At 40.1% G+C, this 21928-nt stretch overlaps 1 protein-coding gene across 1 annotated transcript in view; it reads left to right on the top strand.

The window, feature by feature from the left end:
• OSR1 (odd-skipped related transcription factor 1) overlaps window positions 1-21928 on the top strand; it is a 217396-nt gene that overhangs the window by 114909 nt on the left and 80559 nt on the right. Inside the window, 1 exon segment of the mRNA XM_035700561.2 lies at window positions 21766-21842. The gene's annotated coding sequence lies outside the window, so the exon portion shown is untranslated.

Below are 21928 nucleotides of genomic sequence, written 5' to 3'. Positions count from 1 at the left end.
TATCCTTTTGGCTGATACCTCCTCATGATGTCCCCCAGCCATAGTTTGGTTTTCTTATCACCTCCTCCTTCCCTCTCCACTGTTCTCATCCACCCTCAAATTTCTCCTCTGTCCTCAGAGTAGCTTAGCTCTTGCTCTGACTTCCTGTCAGCTTCAGGGATTCCGTATCTTCCTTTTTCAACCTAAAGCAGCTGGTCAATCTATTCACCCCAGAAAGAAATAATGGTGCCCTCCCCCCCCCCCACCCCAGGAGACAAAAGCAGGTACATTCCCTTGTGTTTGTTGTTTGTTTGTTTGGTATAGTAAACAGACAGTAAAATTCACAGATCTTGTATATTGAGTTTGATGAATTTTGACAACTGTATCCATCACCAAAAAGTCCCCTGTGTCCTTTCCAATGAATTAACAACCCTCTTTCCCACAGGCAACCACTTCCTGATGTCTATCATCACAGATTAATTTTGTCTACTATTGAACTTTGTGTAAATGGAATCAAACAGCATGTGCTTTTTTTGTCTGAATCTTTCGCATAACACACTTTTGCGAAGTATTCTTCTTGTCATTGCGTATTTGGTCGTTCATTCATTTTATTGCTGAGTGTGATTCTGCTCCATGAATACAGCACTATTTGTTTTCTGCTTCTCTTATGGATGAACTTTTGGGTGTTTTTGACTTGGAGATATCATGAATAACGCTACTATGAATATTCTCCCCCAAGTCTTTTTGCAGAGTTCTGATTTGCTGTTGTGATTTTAAAACTTACAATGCAATTTCTCTACTGCCCAAGAAATACGTAAATTTCCCTAAGCTCTCATTAAAATCTACTACTAATACCACATGCAGTTTCCCAGGACAAGCTAATGAAGGCATGAACTCAGGGTGAATGCTATCCCAGAGATTTTCATGAATACCGAAACTTGTGGCTATTGTGTTTGAGACTGTTTCCAGAAGCTCTGCCCGTTTCTGAGTGATACTTCCATTATTGGAGATTGCATGATCACCCTTGCTATTGTTGAGCTCTTGTTAGCTAAACTTAGTCTGGATAGATTTATTTACTTCTTTTTTAGATGGTTTGACATCTCTCAATATCTCAGTCCTCATTCCTGTGTCTTTGAGGTCCGGAGGCAGTCAGATTTGGATACTGTTTTTCACAATCTGTGATGAGAAATTTCCAGACCTAAATGGAGCTTTCCAATGACAGAATTGCTAAGATTCTGTTTAGTACCATGCTCACTTAAGCTTACCCATCACCTTCCTATGAAGAACCTAGCAGTTCTGTTTTTAGAAAGCTCTATAGTCTGAGTTACTTTGCTTTCCCAGCTCTCAGTTTCCCCCTCTGTATTATGGAGCTATAACCGTGTCATTGAGTTGTGGTGAGGAATACATGTCACTAATGATATATGGGAACCCAGGAGTACTCCGGACTTTGGGGAGGCCTCATCTTGTCTCTGGCTAGTCTCTGCCCCTCTCAACCCCTTCTCCACCCTTCTCCCTGCTTCCCTACACTCCAGACTGCAGCATCCAAGCCACCTTCCTTGGCAGGGACTGACTAGTTTGGACCAAGGGAGATACTAGTAGGGAATTGGGGGCAGGGAGGACATGAAAACCTGGGTTCTTATTCCTCTGGAGACTTCCAAGGCTGGGGTTTACAGTGACACCACACTTCCTACTGAGCTCCACAGCTATTGCTCTGGCTGGATCCCTTCTGGCCTAGAAGTTGTAACAGCTTCTTAGTACATATAGTCCCCCAGAGCTCCCATTCTCAGTTGATTCCTTTAATTCTCATATCTTTGAGCATAGTCTTTTTGTTAAAATCTCTTGAACTACTCCTTTAAGTGTGCCATCTGTTTTCTGCCTTTTTTCAGGGCCTGCGAGGGATGGCGGTAGCCCCGATGTAGTTTGCTACTTAAGAGACTGTCTCTCAGTGCAACCTCGGAATGTCTTAGCCAGAAGAATCCACCATTCGGAACCTGGCTCTGTGCAGGCGTAAAACATTTTGTTTATGTGGTGAAAATAAGGAGAATGTCATTCTTGAAAAGAGATTTCTTTTTTTACTTTTAGCCAAACTCTTTCCCTCCCTCCCCTCTGACACACACACCTTAAAAAAAAAAAAAAAAAAAAAAAAGGATGCTCTGGCTCATATTTATGAGGGAGTTAGGCATGCAGTTCTCCTTTCAAAGCTCTTCACATGGAAAGGAAACTGGCCCTGACATTTACACAGTCCAGGAGAATTCCAAATAGAATTTGGACAGATTGGGAAGTTACCATCTTGAAGTGTGCGGGGAAAACAATCCTGGTGGGAAGATGTGGTGACATATATGAGACAACCCATGGATGTCAGGAATGTGCTGCTCTGTATGTGCCTCTGCACTTCACAATCCAATGGGATTGCCAAAAATATGCATATGTTCTTTATGATATCACATGAGAAGTCCGTCCAATTAAAGCACTCCACAGTAAACGCAAGGAGTATCATTTCTGAGTCTATTTACGATTGCTTAATGTCAACAAAAGGGTCTTTTAAACGCAGCACATTCCTTAGCCTGCACTCGCAGATCATGCTAAACACATCCAAATGCACAAACTATAAAAGGAGGAAGAGGCAGTACCGGCACACCAAGCTCTTTGGTTTCTGCATCTGGCCAGCGTCCACTGGGAGAAATGTAAGTCAGAGTTTACCACATGGATTACAAATGTGCTGAATTGCAAGAATGATTATTAAATGAAAATATCCATAGCACCTGCAGCTTGTCCCAGAAAATTCCCCCAGGGTATTGTGGGTGCTTTTTAAATTTTTTTTTTCTGAGGGGGAAAAAGTAAGACAGGGCGAGATGCAAATGGGAACCCCAGCTGCTTCTAGTAGCAGCTCTGTAAATGTTCCTGAAGGGCTTGCAGGGGCAGTTGGGGCGGTCCAAGCTGCTTCCATTCCCATCACGAGCCTGGTGACTGAGGGGCGACGGGAATATCATTAGTCTGTTTCCTTTGAGGTTCGGGTGATCAAGAAAATGAAAATAATAATAATGTAAATGGCAAGGACTTTAAAAAACAAAGCACATCAGTGTGGAGGGAAGCATGAGCTGGCTTCATAGTTCTGGCCCCCAGTACTGTTTATTCTGTCATAGGTCAGGGCATCTTTTAGAAAGAGAAAATGGTGGCTATGTGGATTTTTGTTGATTTAATACATGATTGTGTGTGTGTGTGTGTGTGTGTGTGTCTGTGTGTGTGTCTATATCACACTCTGCCCATATGTAATATTTGGCCATGTTTCAGTTAGCTTCTATGTGTGTCTGTGTGTGTGCACATGCATGTGAAAACAAAAAGAATAAAATTAGGAGAAATTCAGTGAAGTGGTTAATTTCTGGAATGTGAAGTCAGAATACCTAAAGTCAGTTACTACCTACCCTTGTAAGTACCTGGACAAGTCACTTTACCTTTCTCAGCCTCTTCTTCCCCGTGCATAAAATAGGAATGATTATCAAACCCATACCCCTTTCACGGGTAGATATAAAGATAAAATAAGGTAATTGGTGTGAAAATCCTTTGCATATGTTACGTTGGTAACTAAATATTGGTTGTTTTTACTAGAAAGAATTCCTTGCTGCTAAAACTCGCACACCTAAGTGTAACTCTTATCAAAAGTATCAGCGTAAACATGGTTTACACATACCTGAACATTGGAATCTGACCAGAACACTTCACCATGTAGGTGATCTTTTTTGGGGTTATCTATTACTAAAGAGAATGCATGCAGTTAAGTTTCTTTCTAGGATTGGAAAATCAAAGGTAAATTGATGTAATACATGTTTTTTACCTTTTTTAAAAAGTGAGCTTTCATAACACAAATGTGACAGAGATTTTTTAAAGAGGTTTAAAATGGGGGCACCTGGGTGGCTCAGTCCATTAAACATCTGCCTTCAGCTTAGGTCATGATCTCAGGGTCCTGGAATCAAGCCCCATATCAGGCTCCCCGCTTAGTTCTCTGTCCCTCCTCGCTGCTCATTCTCTCTCTCTCTCTCTCAGATAAATACATTAAAATATTTTTTTTTTTAAAATGAGTTTTAAAATAATAGTGTTTGTACTCTCGTCCTGCCTCCTGCCCCTCCCACCCTCTGTCAGCAAGTGCTGATTCCTGAAGGAGATATCTGGTGATCCTGAGCTGAGGTATTAGTGGAGCTGATCTGGATAATTGGTGGAAGAGAGCTGACATGAGCCTTAAAAAAAGCCAAATGGACTTAGCTTATAGAAAAGCCAGAGGAGGGGCACCTGGGTGGCTCAGCGATTTCATCTGCCTTTGCCTTTGGCTCAGGTAGTGATCCCAGGGTCCTGGGATAAAGTCCCGCATCAGGCTCACTGAAGGGAGTCTGCTTCTCTCTCTGTCTCTCACTGTGTGTCTCTCATGAATATATACATAAAATATTTTTTAAAAAAGAAAAGAAAAGCCGGAGGAAAGGCAGAGACATGGGGAAAAGGTAAGAGCCACTGATTTTTGAGTTTGGAGCATTTTGGGTCATTTTGAGATACTGAGAAAGATATTTGGTTAAGATAGTCATGCCACAATGAGTGGAATTTTGGAAAAATAATGGCTGAAAGCAAATTTTGAAGATTATTTTCCTGTACATTTTGCACTGCCAATGCCCTTTGCCATTTTCTCTCAGACTTTGGGAATTTAAGTTGTTTGCAATTTCTCTTGAATGCCAGTCTTAGATCTCTTCTGAATTTAATTGTGTGTTGAGCCAGAACACTAGCCACTTAGCTTTATGTAGGTTATGTAAAGATAATGAAAAAAGTGACCATCATAGGATCTTCAACATAGATTTTGATACTGAAGAGATAACAAGTTATATTTTCAGCTATCAAAAGATTATAGCATATTTTGCTGAGGAATATGTGGTAAAATGAGGAAAAAAAGAAATTCACAAAACATATATGAATTTATCTGAATCTCCATAGCAAAATGTGTAATGACAGAAGACTGAGGGAAAAGCCTCAAACTCAGGCCTATGGAGAAGTTCCTCATCCAGTACAGACCCTTTGCATGAGGTATCAGACACCCTCTCTGCTGCTCTGTATCTTTACCTGGCTAACGGGAGTCCTGGATCCATGGTCTGTTCTGAGTGAAATTGTTGTGATTATCTACTCATATCCCCTAATTTAATATAGTGAACACCCAGGCACAACTTTGAAGCACTAACCCTAGGTTGAATAATTAAGGGCATCCAACCCCTCAGTTTCATGCTCTTGGGACCACCCCCAAGCTTCCCTGCAAAGTATCCTAAAAGGGAGGTACCAGAGAGGTAGGTGATGGAGTGTAGACTCCTGCTCACACTGGAACCACCTCAACAAACCTTCCGTTTTTTCTCTGCTGACCTCCAACCACTAAAGAGCATCAGGAAGCAAGCTGCTGTGGGATGCAGTGTGGGCTTTCTGCTGGGAAGGCTTCCTTCACTTGAGGAATCCATTTCTAGGAAATGGCCATCCCTGTCTATCCTGCATAGGGCATACAAAATTATGTTAATAATATCCCTGCCATTAAACTGAGCTTTCATGCCTGTAATGTTCACCTCTACTTAACATGCACACATGATATTAGACAGGAGGTAAGTTTAAGGCTCTTACAATGACTGCATATGATAACACATAGCATTTCCTTTCTCTTCCTTCTTACAACAGATTGGCAAAGATCTGATGTGACAGGAGTGTAATGTACCTGGAAAACCATAGCTTGAAATACCTAGATGATATGAAATCCCTTTCAAACCTTCTTCCTATTCCTAAAAACGTATTTTCTAGAAGAGCTTTGCTCATGGAATTTGGAAAGAGTACAAACATACTATATTTCCTGACTGTAATCAAACTGGAAACATCATATAAACATGTAGCTCTTATATTTTCATTTTTCTGCTCTGAATTGCAATCCTCCATCTCTGAATTATGTGCTGCTAACCAAAATGAGAACCGTGGGAAGAAAATGCATGGCTCTGTTCAATTCTGAGTGTTTAAGTATTGGCAGGAGTTAGGATCGACAGGGTCACAGGAAATCATGAAAAATCATTCTGTCTAGCTGCCTCGCCTTCTGCATCCACTCCCTATTATGCATGCATCTTTAATTATCAAAGTTCCCTGGAAATTTCCTCTGGCTTTTAAAGGAATCAGGAGACTACTCCTGCATTTGATGATCCAGTCTAGCATCCAACATTACTCACTGAAAAATACATGTTTTTCTTATATCCAACCTAATTTCTAAATATAGAATCCTGCTTCTGGCTACAATGTAGTAGCTTGTGGCAGACTTTTCTTCCTGCCAAGAACAGCTAGGGGCTTGATTTTTAAGTGTCCAAAGGCATGAGGGAGCTTGACTTGAGGGGCCAGATACTGCAGAGAAGAGAGTTTCAGTGAGGTGAGCATACTGGTTTCCTACACAGGGCACTGGGCAAGTTTTGGTGTGGAGTAAGAGATTGAGAAGCCAGTCAGAGAACCACTTTTAATGGGCAGGGAAGTGGTAGAGCTTTAGGAAATATTAATAGCTAGAGAGCAAAAGAACATTGGATTTTTGAGGCCACTAAAACTTGAGGGTCAAGATCCCGAAGAGAAAAAAGGTGCAGAGAATGACACCAGGCAATTGGCAATTAAGCAGCATAGGACAAGAGGCTAAAAGGCAAAGCAGAAATCAGCTGAAAAACAGTGGAGCTTTTGGTGGTTGTGTGATGCCAAGAAATAGAAAAAGGGAATCTCAAACTTTGAAATGAAGAGATGACCATTGCAGGCACTTCAGACTCTCAGACAGCACTGCTGGAGGATTATACTCTCTATAGATGGAGGCTAACCAGAAGTAGACTAAGACTTCCAATAATTCAGTGTAGTCTGAATTCAATACAATATTTGATTGGATTGAGATCATCTGTCCCCACCTGTCTTCCAGAAGAGAGGTTGAATCCTCTCTGAAAGAAAATGACATTATCCAATGCATCTACAGAATTTTAAGCACAATATCTGACATTCAATTAAAATGATCACATATGCTGAAGACAGAATTGAGAAGTAAATAGACCAGAGAAACAGGTGACCCAGATATTGGAATTGTTAGATATGAGTTTAAAAATAATTGTGATTAATATGTTCAAGAAGATAGATGGGAATATGGAGAATTTCATCATAGAATTGGAATCTATATAAAATAATCATATGGAAATTCTAGAACTGAAAATTCTAATATCTGATATTAAGAAATTAATAGATGGATTTAATAGAAAATTAAGTAGCACTGAAAGGAGCTCAGTAAGCTTAAAGACAGGTGATAAAAATATTTAGTGTGAAGCATGGAGACAAAAAAAGACAAGAATTGTAGAAAAGAATGTTAAGAGACACAAATCTGGTGAAAAGTCAATTGCAGTGTTTCTTTTTAAATTTTTTTTTAATTTTTAAAAAAATTTAAAAGACTATTTATTTACTCATGAGAGACACACAGAGAGAGGCAGAGACATAGGCAGAGAAGCAGACTTTCTGCAGGGACCCTGATGTGGGACTCAATCCCAGGACCCCAGAATCACACCCTGAGCTGAAAGCAGATACTTAAGCACTGAGCCACTCAGGCATCCCAACTGCAGTGTTTCTAAACTTCTGCACTATTGCTATTTCTTGAATCAAGTAATTATTTTTTGTAGGGGTATATTTGCCATGGAGCAAATAAATATCATCCCCATCCTCCCCAGTTGAGAGCTATAAGCCTAATATAAGTATGATGTCACAGGGAGAATGGGACAGAGGCAATATTTGAAGAGAAATGGACAAGAATTGACTCAAAAAATGTTATAAATCTAACATCTATGCATGTCATAGTAAAACTGCCAGAAACCAAAAATAAAGCGGAAATCATTCAGAGTTAAAAAGATCCATTACTCTTGAAACAGTTCCTTTAAGATCATTCATTTCTCACTAGACGGAAACTACGCAACAACAGAATGATATGTCTGAAGTGCTGGGTAAAAAAAAAATGCCAACTCAGAATTCTATAGCCGGCAAAAATATTCCAAAATGAAGAAGGAATAAAGACACTCTTGACAAGAGGCAACAGATCTCATTCTCAGCGGGAAATGACCTACAGAAAACCCTAAAAGGAAATCAAGGAAGAAACGAAGGAGAATGGAAAAGTTGACTATGTGGGTAAATCTAAAGAAATGTTGACTCTAAAAAACAATAACAGTCAGCTTTATGGGATTTAAAAGATATGTAGAAATAAAATATATAGTAACAGTAACACAAAATGAGGGGAAAAATCAGAGAGGGTGACAGAACATGAGAGACTCCTAACTCTGGGAAACGAACAAGGGGTGGTGGAAGGGGAGGTAGGTGGGGGGATGGGTGACTGGGTGGCGGGCACTGAGGGGGGCACTTGATGGGATGAGCACTGGGTGATATGCTATATGTTGGCAAATCAAACTCCAATGAAAAAATATACAAAAAAAAGGGGGGGAGTTTGTATAAAAAAAAGACATAACACAGCAGTTACAAGACTGCTCTCATTAGAAAGACCTGCTTGCAGGGTTGACTCCATAGGCTTCTGGGAACTTAAATTTTGGGAAGGTCACCACCGTTCTCTGGACTGAGAAGAGTGGTTCACTATACCTAAACTCTTTGTACAAAATGGTTCATGCTGAATATTTCCTTTCTTCCTAAAAGTCTGGAATGTTGTTAAGTGTCTATATGACCAGTACCCAATCTTTACCTTGGGTGCTGAGTGTCTGATGAGCTTACCCGGTGGACAAGCATTTGACATGAGTTGCCACAACTTGTGGCTTGGGAATTAAACATGTATTGTGTGATTGCCCTAGAAGGGGACTCTTGGAATTTTGTGCCTGTTTTCCTCAAACTACCAAATGCCCCTTTCCCTTTACTGATTTTATCTTGTCTCTTTGCATTCAACTCAATCAAATCTGTGAGTATAACTATATACTTAGTCCTGTGAGTCCTTCTAGTGAAACACTGACACCAAGGATGATCTTGGGAACCCCAGTTACACGTTCTATTAATCTTCAAGTTTCAGGATTTCCAGGGCCCTTTCAATGTCAGAGAAATGGGGAAAGTACAAAATGATATTAGTTTCTAACAAATCAAGAATGTATGTTACTGAAGATAACTACTAAAACAAGAATAAATGTTTACTTAATGAGATAATAGGATAGGATTTGGAATAATAACAAACATTTGATTAAGCTAAAGGAAGGGAAAAAGAAGAAAAAAAGGAACATAATTAATGGGGAAGATGGAAAACAAATATTAATATGGCAAATATAAACTTTAAAATGTTAGCAATTATATTCAATGTAGTATATATATATATCATATTTGAAAGATGTATCTGTCTAAATTTTATAAAAAGTCCAACTGGAGTCTGCTTAAAAGAGAAGCACTTGAAATATAAGGAAACAAATGATTGAAAGTAAAAGCATGGAAAAACCAGTAGTATCCTGGCACCATCTCATAAGAACTTAGGAGAACTGATTGTTAACTATTCAGGATTTTTACAAGTCAGTTGTTAAAACTTTAATTGCTTGAGATTGTTCATTGTGGGAGCATTCACTCCCTGTAAATCTGCAAATGTCACAAATCGGGGCTTTTTGATTTTCATAGAGCCCACTCACTGGTGCCTCAATGATACAAACCTTAATTAAAGCAAAGCTAATGTGGTTATGCTAATAGTCCTCTCTAAGGCAGGAGACATTATAAAGAAATTCACTTATTAATTATAAAATAATCAAGCCACTAGGAAGGTATAACAATTTCAAATTTGTAGACACCTAATAACAGATCTTCAAAAAATAAAAGGCAAAAATTAACAATTTAAAGGAGTCATATGCAGATTCACAATCATGATGGAAGACATCAAAACATCATTCTCAGTAAACTCTAAATGTATTGGATCCTTGATAGGATTTCCTATCTCTGTGACCCTTATGGCATGGAATGGAAGTATTGGAATTTCTCATTTATGATCTTCACATTTTAAGTCTGAAAAAAAGGTATCCCAAATAGAGGCCATCACCCCACTCATTTTAAACTATTCGGCAAAAGAAATTTTGGATATTTCATATGAATAATGACTATTCATGCATTTGATATGAATAATGACTATTCATGCATGTCTTCATCATTAGTCAACATTTATTGAAAACCACTTTGTGCATTCCCTGATTCAGTTATTGATTGTACCAAGAGGAACAAGGTACTGTTCTTATTCTCAAGAATTTAACCTAACTTGAAATGTAGACATATAAACAAGTAATTGCAGAATAAAGCAATAAATACTTGGTTATCAGTTGGGCTACTTCTCATTGCAATAATAAGATAATAAAAATGATAAAAACCCTGACACATACTGTTTAATGTTATTCTTGAACTTGTGAATTCCTATAATCATAGAAAGTTAGATGGACAGAACCTTTGAAATTAACTAACTACAGTGCTTTAATTTTAACATTAAAATATAACACAACACAAATACATTAAAGTTCAGAGTGGTGAAGTGATTTATTTACGTTTATGTAGCAAATTAATTGTTATACCTAAGATTAAAACACCCTATTTTTTTATCCAGGACTATTCTTCTTATACTATGTTGCACACTTTAGTTCCCTTTTGAGCCCATTCTGTCTTGAGGTGAAGCATGCAGTTTCTTCTGGCAAACAAATAATCAAGCTGATGATTATGGAAACTTTATATGGATTTTTATTCATTCTGAAATCTTTACATTCACAATCAAATGCAGTTAAGACTCCTCAAGGCAAATAATAATGTTGATTCACTTATTTATTCCACTATCAAATGTTTATTAATATGCTTATGGGTAAGATACTGTACTAAGAACTGAGGATGCTGATTTTTGGCTTGCTGATAAATTCATTTTAAGAATTACTTCACAGAGGGAGCCCTGGGTGGCTCAGTAGTTTAGCGCCTGCCTTTGGCCCAGGGTGTGATCCTGGAGTCCCGATCGAGTTTCGCATCAGGCTCCCTGCATGGAGCCTGCTTCTCCCTCTGCTGTGTCTGTGCCTCTCTCTCTCTTTCTCTCTCTCTCTCTCTCATAAATAAATAAAATCTTTTTTTTTTTTAAAAAAAAGAATTACTTCACAGAGTGTATTATCAGGGAGGGGAGCGATGAATGAACACATATCTAAATATTTATAATAGTAATAAATGATGCTATAAATGTATGTACAAAGTAAGTGTATATAAGAGGAAACAAGACTTATTTTGAATAATCTTTTATGGTCAGAAGGCTTATAAAATATGGTAAATACATTACAAACTTTATGGGAATAAATGTATAAGAGAAATGTATATGAGTCTGGATGTATGTATGAGAAGGTGACTGTAGCAGTGACACAAGAACTAGACTCAATAGTATTAACATAAAAGTAGTCACCAGGTCACTGGAAGATGGTAGAAATACAAAAGTAATCACTAACCCTTTGGTAAGACCAGAGTGAGAGTACCAGCATAGCTTAGGTAGAAGCTAATGAGAATAGATGATAATAGAGATCTACTAACACAATCTTAGGACTAGCTCAGAAGAATGGACTATGGGACTGTGAGCATACTTCTTGTCTAGTACCTTTTGGAAGTAAATAGTGACAGGTGGTCTTTTAAAATATTATATCATGCGACCCTGTTATTCTGACCAATAGTGGTGACAACTAAAGATCAGTCCTCTAGTCAGAAGTAACCATCTATTAATATACTATTCAATACGGTAGCCACCAGCCACATGTGGCTAATGAGCACTAGAAATGTGACTAATCTAACTGAGATACTTTCCAAGTATAAAATACACATAGGGCTTCAAAGACTTAATATGGGAAAAAAGAAGGTAAAATAGCTGAATAAATTTTTATTTAGTATGTGTTAAAAATATAATTTGGATATACTGATTGGATAAAATGTTATTCCAATTATTTTACTTTTTGTGTTACATTCTTGTTATTATTTTAGAGCATTCGCTTTATTTTTTATTAAATTTTTTTAATTTTTATTTATTTATGATAGTCACACAGAGAGAGAGAGAGAGAGAGAGGCAGAGACACAGGCAGAGGGAGAGGCAGGCTCCATGCACTGGGAGCCCGATGTGGGATTCGATCCTGGGTCTCCAGGATCGCGCCCTGGGCCAAAGGCAGGAGCCAAACCGCTGCGCCACCCAGGGATCCCTATTTTTTATTAAATTTTAAATTTTAATTCCATTATAGTTAACATAATGTTATATTAGTTTCAGGTGTACAATATAGTAATTCAGCAATCTATACATGACTCAGTGCTCATCATGTTAAGTGTACTCTTACACTTACATCATCTATTTCATGCATCCCCCTGCCTACCTCCCCTCTGGTAACTCTCAATTTATTCTCTATAGTTAAGAGTCTATTTCTTCATTTTTCTTTCTCTCTCTCTTTCCTTTGCTCATTTGGTTGACTTCTTAAATTCCATATATGAATGAAATTGAATGGTATTTGTCTTTCTCTGACTGACTTATACTTTCTAGTTCTACCCATGTTGTTGCAAATGGCAAGATTTCATTCTTTGTTATGGCTGAGTAAGATCTCGTGTGTGTGTGTGTGTGTGTATACCCCATTTATTTGTTGATGGACACTTGGGCTACTTCCATAACTTGACTATTGTAAATAATGCTGCAATAAATATAGGTGTGCATGAATCCCTTTGAATTAGTGTCATTATATTTTTTTGGGTAAATACCCAGTAGTGTGATTATGGAGTCCTAGTGTAGTTCTATTTTTAACTTTTTGAGGAACCTCTATCCTGTTTTCAACAATGACCACACCAGTTTGCATTCCCATGTTACATTCTTGATGTAGCTAATAGAAAATTTAAAATTTCATACACTTCTTATATTTGATGCTGGCATTATATTTCTGTTGGACAACACTGCTTCTCTATCAAGTGGACCGTATCCTGTGCAATGACTTTGCCCAATAGAGGAGCCCCATGTTGACTGATGATCAGTAGCCAATTCTTTCTCTTGGGGAGTTTTGAAACATACACACACAGAGAAACACAAAAGAACAGTAGGGAAGAGAAGCATGCAGAGAAAAGGAAGTTGGGTCAGAAGAACTGTGGGGCCTCAGTGTAGAGAACAGTGGATGGCCATCCCAGAGGAGACAGGTTGAGAGAATCATCAGAATTGCTCTTAAACTGTGAGTACCATTGTGTTTTCAAGAGTCCATTGTGTAGATTCTATATTTTACTTCTTTCCTACAGTCTTATTATAAGTCCTGTCATTTGAGGTCCCTTAGTGTTTTTCTGTTCCTTGTACTTCAGAATAAATTAACCCTTAAGCTGAGGAATAGAAACAACCAGAGAAGTTGGTATTTGCCTAGAAAGAAGGAGAAGACTTTTAAGAGCAGCGGAACCTCTCTTCATCTCACAGAGCATGCCACCTGTGCCTGCAAGGGTACAAGCAGAGGCATGTGAGTGCTTGTTGTAAGTGCAGAGTGCATCGTTATCATTATTGTTTTGATGATTTTTTTGCATTTTTTTAGAAGTATTTTTTTTAAATTTATTTATGATAGTCACACAGAGAGAAAGAGACACAGGCAGAGGGAGAAGCAGGCTCCATGCACTGGGAGCCCGATGTGGGATTCGATCCCGGGTCTCCAGGACCGCGCCCTGGGCCAAAGGCAGGCGCCAAACCTCTGCGCCACCCAGGGATCCCCTTTTTTTGCATTTTTAAAATAAGTTAACACAGGTGCAGCACCACATATAGCACTCACTAGAGAATTCTCCTCTTTCCTTTGAGAAAGACAGTGAATAGGACTCAAGGTGGCTAGAAAGGAGGTTAAATTGGAAATGAGTAAATTTTTAGCATAAAAGTAATCTAGTTAACACCATCACAAAACAAGCATCTTTCTAAGGAACTGTATTCTCTACCCTTGTATACAAATCCTCTTATAGCTGAACCACTAACAGCTATGTGCAATCTTTCCTCCACACTGGTTGTTCTCAAGGTGTGGTCCATGGTACAACAACAGTTGCATCAGCTAGAAACCCGTTAAAAATGAAAATTCTTGGGACCTCATTTCAGATCCACTGAATTAGAAGGTCTGGAGGCCCAGGAGTCAGTTTTAACCAACCCTGCAGGTGACCGGTGTACACTCAACCTGCAGAGCTACTGCCCTGTACCTTTACTGATACAGTTTCTCCAGCTTGAGGTGCTCTGTTTGCTTGTCCCTCCATATTCAATCTCAGAAGCTAGCTGCTCACTCTGCTTTCTCTGGGAAATTATCCTAAACTTCCTGAGGCCAGAGGAAGTTTGTGTTGTCTTGCTGAAATGTCAGCACACCTGAGCTAATTCATATCCAATTTTAACTTGTTCTCTAAGTGGTTTCATGTGTGTGAAACAGTGAGCTTGAACACCCTTTGGGGGTAGGATTTTTGCAACTTCTCTTCCACTGCTCTCTAAGTACCCAGTAGGTATGTTTTCTGCACTGAATTGAAATCATGTAAAACTCCTTTGTCTGCACGGAAAATAGTGTTAATCCCCTTGAAGGTCAGAAGTAACATCCAAAGACTGCTGTTTTTGTCTTCTTCCTGCCTAAGATGAGGATGTCTAGGACCTAGGTGAATGGATTTTCAAAGCCTCTCTCCCTTCACTTAAAAACTTCCTCCTCCATTGAAAAACATGCCCAGGAAGCCAGCTTTTTTCCTCCTCTTAAAACACCAGGGTGTTATTGCAGCTTCAGAAGTGTTCCTGAATTTTTAAGAGCGCCTCTGAGAATAGGAGATAAGGCTTAAAAGTCCTCAATAATTTGCCTGCTCCCTTTAAGACCTTCAGAAACTCTTTGGGTCCATTAAAATGTTTTCCTTTAATTTTTAATTTTTGTTTTACGATAAGGCTAATGAAAGCAACACCTGTTTGGAATGATATAGTTGGTGTTGGATCAACATTTCCATTGGTTTATAATCCAGCTGTGAAAACTCAATTTGAACTAAAACTGGGGTGTATAATATCCAAACCCAGGGGGATTCAAAAGAAACACTAATATACCAGTGTGCGTATTAGGGGGCAAAACAAATAGAGGCAAAGTGGTTTCAGGTGCTCTTTAGCACTTGCGTAGTGTGCAAACAGTTTTTACGACCAAGGTTTGTAGGCCTTCAGCTCCTCATGTAGGTAGGATGCCTTTGGGTATTTAAAAGGAATGAAAACAGGCCAGTTAGTCTATGTAAAATACTAGCTACTGTGCACGCGTGCTAATGAGGCTTCTCTCATCAGAGGGGTCTTAAGAAGTAAAATGGCTACTCTCGTATTTCTCTGGATTTAAGACCCCCTGGAGGCAACCTGATGTGACAGATGACAGTATGTCTTGAAGACCAGTGGGCTGCTTCTGTCCTCCCTCTTCTATTGGGAGGCCAAAGCAGAGATTTATTAGCATGTCATGTAAAGAAACTAGAACTTGGGTTCAGGCTGGAAATAACACTGCAGACTAGAACTTGCCCTACAGTGGTTCTCAAACACTTTTTAATTCCTAGAGAGAGACCAATATATAAAGCAGATAAAAGTGGAGCTGTTCATATTGAATTAGGGGGAGAGCCTGGAGCCCCCAGCAGTTCAGCTCCAAGACATTCAGAAGCCTGGAAGAGGCTTGGTGGGACCTCTAAGGTGTGAGAAGCATAGTGAGAAAGTTTACTGTCCTGTCAATGACAGAGCAGGTAACTCAACTCTTAAGCTTTGTTGTGATACACTGTTTTGTTTTTTGTTTTTTTTTTAATTTTTTATTTATTTATGATAGTCACAGAGAGAGAGAGAGAGAGAGGCAGAGACACAGGCAGAGGGAGAAGCAGGCTCCATGCACCGGGAGCCCGATGTGGGATTCGATCCTGGGTCTCCAGGATCGCGCCCTGGGCCAAAGGCAGGCGCTAAAGCGCTGCGCCACCCAGGGATCCCCTGTTGTGATACACTGTTTTGGAGCAAAAATTTGGCCAGTTGATAAAGGAAGTAGAGTAAGTGTTTAGCAGGCTTTGTTTGCAGATACCTTCAAGAAACTCTAAAGCTCCAAAGAACTGGTGTAGAAGGGATTCTGGCTTCAGGGGACCCTGAGAAGCTTCTTATGTGGTGCCTATTTTTAGTTCCCAGGATGTTTCCTTAGGGAATGGAGGTGGGAATTCCTGCCAAGTACATTGTTTGTTTGTTTTGAGGGGGCTGGGGAATAAAAAAAAATGATGGATTTTAGATGATTTTGCTATTAAAACCATTGAGAGAGTCTAGGGCAAAATAGAACGTGAGGACAAAGGAGAGAGAGTCACTTTTCCTGGAACCATTCAGAGAAGTTGTATGGATTGCATATGGGTAGAACCTTTATGTCTTCAATGCCCTTCCTCTCTTCATCTTTCTCACAACCAGATGTTCATGTTACCCATGTCTCTCCTATATTTCCTGTCATTCTGGAGAAATACCTGCTTAATCTAAAGGAAACCATAGGTGCTTCAAGCTGGGCAAGATGTTAAAGATTATGCTATCAGCCTTTTTTTTTTTAAAGATTTTATTTATTTATGAGAGACACAGAGAGAAAGGCAGAGACATAGGCAGAGAAAGAAGCAGGCTCCCTTGCAAGGAGCCCGATGCAGGACTCAATCCTGGACCCTGGGATCAGATCCTGAGCCAAAGGCAGATGCTCAACCACTGAGCCACCCATGCATCCCAGCCTTCTGATGGAGGAGTGGAAAAGTCCAATTTGGAATGTTCTGGGGTCCCAGGCTAGGCTCTTCTGAATAATGGTGGACATGCCTAGTTATTCTCCCTGCAGTGGATGAGGATGTGGTCACCCTGAGATTGGTCATTTCCCCCTGGTGTCTCTTGTTTTCTCTCTGGGATTATGGAGAGCCAGAGGATTTCCCACTCTGAGACTCCACTGGGGGGCAAGTGGCTGGCCATTTCCTAAAGAACTTGCAGCAGGCAGCAAGCAAGGGTCCCATGTGAACTTCCATCTCAGATACATGAGACTTTTCCACTTTCTAGTAATCTCCCACCTGACATCAAACCCTTCTCTTGAAGGTGGTAATAATTGAAAAAAAAAAAAAAAAACCTATAAGTCCAGTTACTCTTGGACATTTTGTTTAATTATAAATAAAAATTGGTGTCAATGTTACATATTTGTGATGGTTGGATTTTAAGTATCAGCAGATTGAACGCTGGAGCCAGTGACACTGTGTCACACTCCTCTAATCCTTCTGTGACACAGTCTCCACTGCCTGCAGGTGAGTTTGGCCAGGTGTTTTCCTCACTCCTCTTCCCACCTTTCACTTTGACAGTATGCTAGCCCCCTGCAGTAGAAGGGGTAGAAGGTAGAAGGAAAATTTGCATCCAAACCTGCTAAAGGAGTTGTAATTGGAACCCTGGTAAGTCCCAAAAAAGATGTAAGAAAGCATTGAAAAAATGTGGAAATAATATCTTGGTACCCAAAGTACATTGCCTAGACTGTTTTTGTAGTCAGGGATAGCAAAAACACTCTCTGTCAGGTGATGTGTACTGATTTTTTGAGTTTCAGAAAAATATGGTTCATATAGGTAAACAAGGAGTGGAAGACCCTCAGATGATTATGGCACAGTTTGAGGTTATGTGTGTTTGAGGTTATGAAACTAGGAAGAATTAGGAAAGACGATGAGGGCAATGAATGGCTTTTGTTTGCAATTTGACAACCTGGTGATGGCTAGAGAACACTCTGGAGGCCCAAAGAGCCATCTGTCATGTGAGCTCAACAGCAAGCTAACCCCACCTGATGGGATAGGGCTAGAGGCAACAGAGGGCTGCCAAGCCTCCTGCCCCCACCCCCCGCCCCCGTGGAAGAAGCATGCATTGTCTCTCGAGGGGTTAGGAGCCCCTTCTTTCCACTGGGCTTCCCCACATTTATCTCACACAACTCACCAAACTGGAATTTGACCTGTGCAGCACTAATCCATTTTCCATGTGATTCTTCTGAGATATGGCTTCCACACAACATTCCCAAAGCCAATCATGCTATCCTGTGACTCTAACAAAGAAACCCCAGTGATGAGATCAAGTGGTAGGTGCTTAAGAAAGCAGCTGGTGGAATGAACTGAATTCATTATAATCAGCCCAAATCCTTCATTTTATTAATTCTGAAATCAAGATATCCAAGTTGGAATGGTGAACCCTGGTTTCCAGAGTAGCTTAGTGGCAGAACAATCCTGGAACCGAGATCTCCTGCTTGTCCTTTGCTGAGACTGAACTCATCCTACAAGCATCCCACAAGCAGATGATTCTTGTTCAAAGACATATTCCTGGGGAGTTTCTGTGAAAAATGCCAGGAAGGGACTTCTGAGCCATTTCCTCAGGATGAGCTCTAAGCTATTAAGCCAAAGCTCTAAGCTATTTAGCCATCTGATATCCATACTGACCACACTAGAGTTTGGTGATGATACAGAGGAAGTTTTGTCTCCTTGGCTGTCCTTTTGTATTTACCAAGAGTTGGGGCTGAGGGTGGGGTTCCACCTGGAGGAAACAGTAAGCAACTTAGGAGTCCGTTGATTTGACAGAGTTTTATCAGTTATGACCTGTGACTAAATGTGAAATGTTCAACGGGTAAAAATGAAAGGACACGGTAACCAAATGGATCAGGGAAAGAGAGAAGTATAGTATGGGTCCCAGACTAGGCATTGAGTTGTTTTGCCTGGACCTTGAGTAACACACGTAAAATTGATGAATGAACAAAATAAAATCTCAGGATTACGTGCTCTATTGTGTGCTTGAGACTCCCATTGTTATAGTTTTATCTGAAATAAAGGAGAAAATTATGAGGATTACAGACTGAGTTAGGAGAATCTTCCTCATCCTAAAAACACAAGAGGTGGAGCTTAATCCTACCTCCACCCCCATCTCACACCAAAGTGTGAGCTGATTTAGTGGTGAGTCACTTCCAAAGAATAGAGTTGGGTAACAGAAAGCAGAAACTTCACAGTGGCCAAGCCACTACATTAACCAAGTGATCAAAATTAATATCGTCAGCATTGACATGTGGATATCATGTAGCCCCTGATATGCAGTGATGAAGACAGTACCTCAGTGGTATAATTTCCCAAAACTCATAAGCCCAGTCTAACCATGGGAAAAACTCAGATTGTGAGGCATTCTATGGGCTACTGACCAGTATTCCTCAAGATAGTGAAGGTCATGAAAAACAAAGAAAGAGCAGAGGATACTGGGGAGATATGAGATCTAAATGCAACGTGGTACCCTGAATTGGATCTTGAGACTTAAAAAGGACGTTAGTAGAGAAGCTGATAAAATCCAAATACATTCGGAAAGTTAGTTGATAGTAATGTGCCAATGTGGGTTTCTGAGTTTTGGTAAATGTACCATGGTAATATAAGGGGTTAATATGGGGAACTGGACTATTTGTGAAACTTTTCTGTAATCTAAAATTATTCCAAAACACAATGTTATTAAAAATAAAACAATGGGTGTGCCCAGGTGGCTCGATCGGTTGGGTTCCAACTCTTGATTTCACCCCAGGTCATGATCTCAGGGTCGTGAGATCAAGCCTCCCATTGGACTCTGTGCTGGGTGTGGAGACCATTTGGGATTCTCTCTCTCTCTCTCCCTCTGCCCCTCTCCCCACCTTCTTAAAAAAGATTAAAAAATAAAAATTATAATAAAAATAAAACAACAAGCCTCTAACCAACCAATAATTTCCTTTGGCCCTCTCTCCTTTCACAGTTGAGTGTACCAAAATACCACATTCACTGCTCACATTTACTATCTCTCCCAATTCATTCTCAAGCCCACTTCTTTCTGGTTTCTGTTCTCCAGGACTTCACTTGTGGTATGGTTGACACAAGTGATTAGCCTCTCCTTGAAACTCTATCCTCCTTTGGTTAGTGATTTCCTAGGGTCTCATGGGAGACCCTGTTTGCTCCTATTCTACTTGCTCCCTGGATGATCGTACCTTTCCTGTGTCTTCACTTTTCACCTACTGTATATAGAAACACTTTTTTGAGTGTTCCACAGGCACTTGTTCAAAATGTCTCCAAACTAAATTTCTTTTTCTCATTCCCCTTTCTTAAAAAAGAACTCCCTCTATTCACTACCTTAAAAAACAAAACAAAACAAAAAAAAACCCTCCCTCTACTCCCTACCTCCCTCCAATAGTGCCTGAAGGGCACTATTGTTTATCTAGTTGTCCATGCCAGAAACTTGAGCGTTTACTCAAGTCATTCCATCCCTCATTCCCCTTAACCTTAACCCCTTTAAAGATATCTTAGCTCTGTCCTATCCTCTCAGTCTCCACTTTGCCACCTTAATCCAGGCTCCCATCCATCCATCCATCCTCACCATCCCTATGGTCCCCTGACTGGATTCTCTTCCTTGACTTCTGCATCTTTTCAATCTAGCCTCCATCCTTTCTGACAAATTTATATATATATATATATATATATATATATATATATATATATATATATATATAAAACAAAGTCTAAACACATGATACCCCTTCTTAAAACCTCAGTGACTTCCTATCACTTTGAAAACCTATGCATACTTCTTTACATGGCGTTTAAGGGCTTTCATCATCTCACTCCCCATGACTCTTCAGCTTTGTCTTCTGCTCCACTGCCTATTTCCTACATTCCAGCATAGCAAACTCCTTGTACTTCTCCAATTCTTGGACACATCATACCTCTCCCTCTCTTTTGACTTTTGCTCACCTAGAAGGTCCTTCCTTTGCTCACAGACCAGTATGTGTTTTTTGACTAAAGTTCTTCCTGCCTTCTCCTCTGGTAAACTGAGGCACAGAGAGAGTCAGTAATATGTTCAGTCTTCACTGATGAGCAGTGGTCTTCTCATTGAAGATCTTGAGGAAGTGGGAGGTTTTCATTGTTGGTAGGTTGGTTTGGTAATGAATTCCCAGAGAAGTAAAAGAAGTTGGAGCATATGGTCTGCTGGTGACCAGAAATCTTTATAAAGGGAGGAAGGGAAAATGGGATAAATAAGTGGACCCTTTATAAGTTTGAGACATGTGAGATTAAGAGAAAAAAGGCATAGTGCTTTCCAAAATGGCAGGCTAGTCCCCAAATTTAAAACATTAATTTATAATGATAATCCCCAGAGAAAAGCATCTACTTTGGCAAGGGATTCCCAAGTTAGAATGGCTGATGGATGGCCAGAGGGCGACTGCTGAGATGAGGTATGATGCTGTCCATGGAGAAGAGGGCGGACATCGGTGAATTATGGGCTCTAATTCCACCTGGGACTGCGAGTAAATAACAAAGTGCCAGAGCGAGGCTCCAGATGGTTTGTGTAGTGAGTGTGACCAGAACTCCAGCGAGGAATTGGAGCCTGGTAATTCAAACCGGGCCTGTCTTTTTATGTTGTAGCAATTCACAAACTTACCAGAGAGTGTCTATTGGGTGTGCTGGTGGCCCCTTTACAAAAACAGGTTTCCTCAGAAAGAGCTGATACCAAAATTTGTAGGCCATGTCAGATGCTGGCTAAAGCCCACTGCTTCCTGGAAGGTGATTATCGACACATTTCTGGAAACCTCGGGTTCCAATCTGTAAGCTTGTATACATGTCAGCCCATGCCATCTACTGAGCAGTGAACGTTCTAGGCTGGAGGGAGCAGCCACTGGGAAAAGGAAGTGAAGTAACAATCCTTTTTAACCCCCTTGTTTTATCATGTCACATTTTATAACCTCCCTGTTGTGTCTGCCTTGATTAGATAGTAATGAGGACTTTTTTTACCCCCCACAGAACTGTGTGAAAAATATGGAGGGCCTCCAGAAGCCATACCATCCGTGGACCACAGGTGCAGTTACCCAGATGAAAAGGTAAGCAAACTTCTTCACTTCCTCCTCCTCCCCCACAATCTGTAACTCCCAAGAGGCTCCAACACCTGTGGCAAGGGGGCAGGATT

Source organism: Canis lupus, chromosome 17, assembly GCF_003254725.2.
Source record: "Canis lupus dingo isolate Sandy chromosome 17, ASM325472v2, whole genome shotgun sequence".
Taxonomy (NCBI): Eukaryota; Metazoa; Chordata; class Mammalia; order Carnivora; family Canidae; genus Canis; species Canis lupus.
The sequence above is the reverse complement of the archived record's forward strand: the minus strand, read 5'-3'. Positions and strand labels throughout refer to the sequence as shown.